General features: G+C 40.1%; 1 protein-coding gene across 1 annotated transcript in view; it reads right to left on the bottom strand.

The window, feature by feature from the left end:
* Nucleotides 1-4,629: 4,629 nt before the first annotated feature.
* The window catches only part of LOC125462633 (chemokine-like protein TAFA-5), a 386,744-nt gene continuing 384,481 nt past the window's right edge, over nucleotides 4,630-6,892 (bottom strand). The window contains exon 5 of the mRNA XM_059653408.1: nucleotides 4,630-4,695. The gene's annotated coding sequence lies outside the window, so the exon portion shown is untranslated. The remainder of the gene's footprint in view (nucleotides 4,696-6,892) is intronic.

The raw sequence follows: 6,892 nt of genomic DNA, 5'->3' as shown, positions 1-6,892 counted from the left end.
ATCTTTTTTAAGGAAAACACAAATTTTACTGAAAGTGGATCAAAGTGACAAATAACTAACTCTCAGCTTATACCCTCATATGCTCAGCCCTTGGCTTTACCTCTTACTTCTCCAGAGAAGAACCATCATAAGATGGGAATATGTCATTGTCTCTTCACTGTTGTCCTGGAACTTCCTCCCCAGTTTCATTGTGGGTCAACCTGCACCAAATGAACTGTAGCAGCTCAACTCCATCTTCTCAAGAGAAACTAGAGAATGAATAAAGAAAGATAATCCCCAGGCTGTCCAAATTATCCTCATAAGAAAACCCGGTCATTTCAGATATCAACCTAGTAAATCTCTTCTGAACTATTTCCAATGCATTTGCATCCTTTCTTATATAAGACCCAAACTGTGTATGGCGTTTGAGATGTGATCTCACCAATGTTCTGTAGAACTGAAGCATAACATCATATTTTAATGTTCAATTTCTCTCATGATAAAGGCTATCATTAACCTTCTCTGTTGCATGCTGTATCTACATGAACACGCTCTTTTACGAATCACTCACTAAAAATCCTAAATCTCAATGTGTTTTGGAATTCCACTGTTGATCTACGTTTAAGGAATACTTTGCATTTTCTCAGTTCTTCCTGCTAAAGTGAGGAAATTCATACTTTCCCAGATTATAGTCCATCTGCCAGACTCTTTGTCAATCAGATGAAGATCAATCAGCGCATATTCTTTGTTTTCTGTCAGCCAGCTAATCTTCTATTGATGCTAATATGTTAGAACTAGAACCTTTATTTTCAACATTTTTGATATCACAACAATGTTTAATGTGTTACCTTTACAAATGCATCTTGAAGTACAACTATAGTAAAGGCTCTCCTTTATCCAGTATACTTACTTCTCCAAACACGGAAAAGATGGTAAAACATAATCTTACATACGTGAAATCATGTTTTTTCCTGATTACCTTAACGTTTTCTAAGTACCCAACAATAATCAGTTAATGATCAATTCTAACACCTTCTCCATGACAGATATGAAACTAACTGGCTTGTAGTTTCCTAATTCTGCCTCCCTTCCATCTTGAATACAGGATTTATGTCCTTTACTTACAAGTATGATTGAACCATTCCTGAATCCAGGAAAATTTGGACAATTGGCACAAACATAAATATTATCTGATTACCATCCTCTTTTAAGACTCTGCATGAAATGCATTTGGACCTGGGGGTTTAGCAGCCTGCAGCTCCATCAATTTGCTTCATAGCACTTCCCTGATTATTGTAAATTTGCTAAATTCTTCTCTCAATTCCACCTCTGGATTTACAACACTCACTTTCTAGGGAACAAACACTTAGTTTATTCTTCCCTTTTTAAATACCCATAGGTGGGAGAGAAGTTGGACAGGTCAAGGAGGTGGAGATGAAGCTAGCAAAGGTGAGCGTAGGTAGGGAGTTGGGATGGAGGTGTAATACCTCCTTCGGTTCCAGGGAAAGGTGCTAGGATGGTGGTGCTAGTGGGGGGTGTGGAGCAGATAAGGGAGCCGCGGAGAGAGCCGTCCCTCCAGAAAGCAGATAAGGGTGAGGAGGGAAATATATCCTTCGTAGTGGGGTCAGATTGCAGGTGGCGGAACTGGCAGAGATTGATGCATCAAGCCCAAAGTTTCATGGGGTGATACTTGAGGACAAGGGGAATTCTGACTTTGTTTTTATCGCGGGGAGGGGATGTGAGGGCTGAGGTGTGGGAAATGCAAGAGATGCAGTCAAGGGTGTTTTTGACCACTGAGGCGGGGTAAGTTGCATTCCTTGAAAAACGAGGACATCTGGGATGTCCAACATCTTGAAAGCAGATGCGGTGAAAGTGAAGGAATTGGGAATAGGGGATCGCTTTCTGGCAAAAAGATGGGTGAGAGGAGGTGTGTTCTGGGTAGCTGTGGGAGTTGGTGGGGTTGAAATAGATATCAGTTTCGAGATGTTTACCAGAGATGGAGGGAGAGAGGTCCAGGCATGAGAGAGGGGTATCAGAGATTGTTTAGGTGAACATGAGGTTAGGGTGGAAGATGTTAGTATAGCTGATGAACTGTTCAAGTTCCTTGTGGGAGGACAAGACGGCGCCGATACAGTCATTGATGTTCTTTCTATTTTTCTAGATTTTGTGTGTAGATTAAAGTTTGATTATACCACTCCTTTATCACAAACACTCAATAGTGCTCTTGTATACTTGCTCCCACATTGTGTGAAATACAATAATCACACTTTCACTCTTACATTCTCTCTCTTCTGGCTGTTATCTTTTTAAATTAATTTAGTTTTTCAGTGCATTGATATCTAATCCTGTTTTATTTGCCTTTACCCTATTTCCACAATTCTATTATTAATTGCTAAAACTAAAAATTAAATACTAAAAATATTAACCATGTATAAGAATTCACAGTACCTGTCACATTTGAATATCTGGCAATGTATGTGAGATTGGAATATCTGACTTGTAGCAGTGCTGATTGTAAGGTAAAACATGTGAGCGTAGGATTTCCGCAAAGGGCGGCCTGCACTTTAGTAGCTGAGTTAAGGTGACATGGTGAATGGTGTTGTGTAAGAGGCGGAATGTGACAAGTAGGATTACATTCCGGTCCGTGGTGCCTGATTGATGACAATGTCTATCATGGCTACTTATCCAAATTTCATTATTATCTCAACTAATCTAGAGAGATTCCTGTCTCCAAGAGAAAGAAGAACCTTCCTCTTGTATGATATGCGAGCATGTGGATCACCCTCAGGTCTGTTGCATAATTTCTGTTCTAATTGCCATGTCCTCGAATTGTTTCTAAGCAGTTGGCACACAACTTGATGCAGCCAGAATACAAAGTGCCTGTAGAAACTAAATACTGGCTTCAGTATGTGCTCGTTTAACCTTGCTCACATTTGGACCACCTGCTGAGGTGTGCAGTCACCTCACTGACTTTTGCACATCAGTAATTCAACTGAACAGGCAGCATGGGCTTTATATGTTAGATGTATCACTCAGTGGGCACAGATCCACAGGGGGTTGTGGAGCAGATAAGGGAGCCGCGGAGAGAGCCGTCCCTCCAGAAAGCAGATAAGGGTGAGGAGGGAAATATATCCTTCGTGGTGGGGTCAGATTGCAGGTGGCGGAACTGGCAGAGATTGATGCATCAAGCCCAAAGTTTCATGGGGTGACACTTGAGGACAAGGGGAATTCTGACTTTGTTTTTATTGCGGGGAGGGGATGTGAGGGCTGAGGTGTGGGAAATGCAAGAGATGCAGTCAAGGGTGTTTTTGACCACTGAGGCGGGGTAAGTTGCATTCCTTGAAAAACGAGGACATCTGGGATGTCCAACATCTTGAAAGCAGATGCGGTGAAAGTGCATGCTAGAACTTAGGCACTATGCAAGTTAGCCTCAATTCTACAAGTAGTTCCAGTGTGGGCTCCTGTATCTCTTCAAAGTTTGTGCATGGGCAGTTACATAAAGGAATGGTAAAAATAGATTTACTTCACTCACCTGATCCCGAATGCCTGACAAGGGAACTGAACAAAAAAGATTAATCCTGACTCAGAATAATAGAAAACGTGTTCGACAAAATAATGAAGTAACGTGAAAATATGTTTCAGAGAACAGACAAAATGACTAATCCATTAAAACAGGTAAAAGTTAAATAAATTTTTAAACAGTGAAAACAGGTTGAATAGATTCCAAAAAATTCAAAATGTGGTAGGATCCAAAAGCAGTAATAAATTCATTAAATAACCCAATGTTTTTTGTTTTGTTTTGCGATCAATCACAGAAAAGCTATGCAACCATAAAGGCTTACAACCCAAGATGAGACAACTCAGCATATTGTGTTTGTGCTGGCTTGCTTCTACAGAGTTCAGTGCTAATCCCATTGTCCTGACTTCTGTCTATATCTTTTATCTGATTCTTCCATAAAAGATACCATGGTATCTGCCTGTTCCATTCCCTGAGGCAAAGCACAAAGCCATTCATGCTCAAGAAACCCTTTTCTTAAAGGCATTTTATTTTAACTTCTCTCTGCCTGTTCAGTACAGCCAATGGCTTCTGACAAGATGAAATAGTTCTATTCTGTTTAATTTTCATGTTTATAAAACCCTGTCTTGCTTTTGGAATTATTGGCTCAAGTGAACGTCGTGAAATAATTCCCTCGAGGCCAGTATCCCATCAACAAGTTACCCTTTATTTACACTTGGAAAATACTTTGCTCTGATCTAGCATCCTCAGAGCCAGGTCTCAGAGTGAACAGAACCACTGACCATCCTGTTTATATCTGTCAGCCAGGGCTCCCTGATTGGACAAGATTACAGCCCCAATCAGGGGCCTCATACACTATGACATCCAACTGGCTGACTTCGTTACAGCTACTGCATCTTTCTCCCTCTGAGCCCAAGCATATAGGCCAGTTTTGTTTTTTTGTAGCTCCTCCTATGGTATTTTACCACCAAAGGAATGGTAAAAATAGATTTACTTCAGTTGATCTCAGTTTCCTCCGACTCTGCCTCTGATACAGGTGGCTTGTAACACACTTTGGCTTGCCTCTTGGGCCTGGAGCAACTTGGAAGAAATTCATTCTTCTCTTCAGGTGGTTAAAGCATTGAGGTGGTGACATCCGCTATGTCCATCTCAGATGCAGAGGTATCTTCTGCTTGATAGAGAAGGAGAACTTGCTGGTTCTGCAATAATCAAAAAAGGCAGTCAAGGGGCCGGGCACGTTTTTCTCCTATACCGTTTGCGACTTAGATATAGTCCACGTGCTTGCTCAGGACTGTTGCACCTGCCTGAACTTCAAATAGCTCTTATCTGTATTGAGCCATTCCTGCAGTCCCTACACCAAACTTTGTCCCCTGTCTCTTTTGCTTAGCAGAGTCTGTGCCTGACACCCTCCCCCCAGGGCTGCGAAAATCAGATTTAACCTGGCGCGGAGTCTTTTCCCTATTAACAACACTGCTGAAGCTATTCTTGTAATTGAATGAGATGTGGCCCTATAATCAATTAGGCACTGGGACAGTTTGTTATCGAGTGAACCTGTAGGCTGTTCCTTTAAGCCCGCCTTCAAAGCTAGGACTGCTCTTTCTGTCAGGCCGTTGATGATGGATGGTATGGAGCTATCCTTTTATGATGAATACCACGTGACTTTATGAAATACTTCAATTCTCAGCTTGGAAATAATCTTTGTATGGTATGATTTACCTGTAATGCACAGAAAATAAAACAGTACCTAGGTACATGTGACAATAATAAATAAAATAAAATCCACTTCTTGCTACCTGAACTATCCAGCATTGCTTCTTGAGTGACCACATTCTGAAGGATATATGATCCAAACATTCACTCTGAATGTGGTCAGTTGCTTCTTAAGTGCACAGAGTCTCTGCAAGCTGGGTTGCATTTACCAACATTTTATGCAAATGTCTGAAGTCTGCTTACATTTAGGACTAACCTATTGCAAATATTATATTCCACTTTCACAGTTGTTCCTTTTATAAACAACCATGAAGGGCTGCCAGACATTCTTTGATCATTCATGCCTGAAAACTTGGCTTTTAGGACATGCTTTAATTTTACAACAGATAAAATTCCAATTAAAGCAACAAAGGCTTAAAAATCAATCAATAGTTATTTCCACTTCCTCTTAGGCCAGGTGCCTGTGGCAATTTTATCAAAACTTGTATATTCCATGCATTAAATGTTGAAAATAATTACAACATGCAAAAAACAAAAAGAATCATCTCCATTGATGCTGAACTATAATGGCCCGACACTCCTAACCAAACACATAGGCCAAGCTTTTCCAAAGTCCAGAAAATCACTAATTCAGAGTAGTTAAGAATTTCACATGGGAACCCTGTAGAATCCCCAACATCATACATTCAAAAAGAATTGCCTGGGAAATTGAAGTTTCCATTGGGAAATACCTTTACATCTGCAACACTCCGAAAGTCTCCATTTAAGTAGAAGAAATCAGAGGTTTCCAATGAAATTCAGTAAATTAGTACTCAGGAAAAGTTAGATGATTAAAACATTGTATAAGTCAACTGACACCATAGTTACCTTGTACACACTCAATTCTACATTCCCCAGACCACTTATGCTTCCTGAACGACCACTGGACTAAACTTTCAGCTGGTGCCTACCTGAGAATATATTTTCCTGGCACTCTAGTCCCTATACTTCTGGCATCCTACCCCCTACCCAACAGGCATCATATATATTTAGCAAATCAACAACATGGCAGTCTACCCTACACATATATCATGCTCCCCCCACTACCTTATACCAACAACTTTAATGGAATTCACTAGGTTACAACTGGGAAAGAGAAAAATGAAACCTGTGATTTTTGGATAAGTCTACATTGTAACATGAGCTACAAATTGGAAGAGCAATTAATTAAAAGTTCAAAGATATGCAGGTTTGGTAGATTGGTGATGCTAAATTGTCTGTATTATGCAGGAACGTGTAGGCTCAGTGGGTTAGCTTATTAGGAAAGTCCTCCAAGCTGACAAATGTGTGAGGGTGATTTTCACTGTTCTGCATGTGGCAGAATTTGTTAGAAAACTGTGCACCTGCAGATCATCACAAACTCCTTACCTAATATTCACAACTTGACAATGAATACCAAATCTAATCTATGTCAATAATGCAGTTCAGTAGTTGGAATTTTAACAGTTTATACAAAATCTACTGATAAATTAAATCACTGATGCATGGATTTTACACAGCTACTATTCTATTTTGTTGAGAAGTGAGTTTGTTTACATAGTCTCGATGGGAATTTGTTCAATCAGAACATTAAGTTGCACTCTCACTGTTTACTTCAATATCTGCCATGGTCTTCTGCATTCTGTCATGACTGTGGTTAATTGATTC

This window comes from Stegostoma tigrinum, chromosome 21 (genome assembly GCF_030684315.1).
Source record: "Stegostoma tigrinum isolate sSteTig4 chromosome 21, sSteTig4.hap1, whole genome shotgun sequence".
In the NCBI taxonomy this organism is placed as follows: Eukaryota; Metazoa; Chordata; class Chondrichthyes; order Orectolobiformes; family Stegostomatidae; genus Stegostoma; species Stegostoma tigrinum.
Note: the sequence above shows the minus strand (reverse complement) of the source record. Positions and strands in the feature narration are given on the sequence as shown.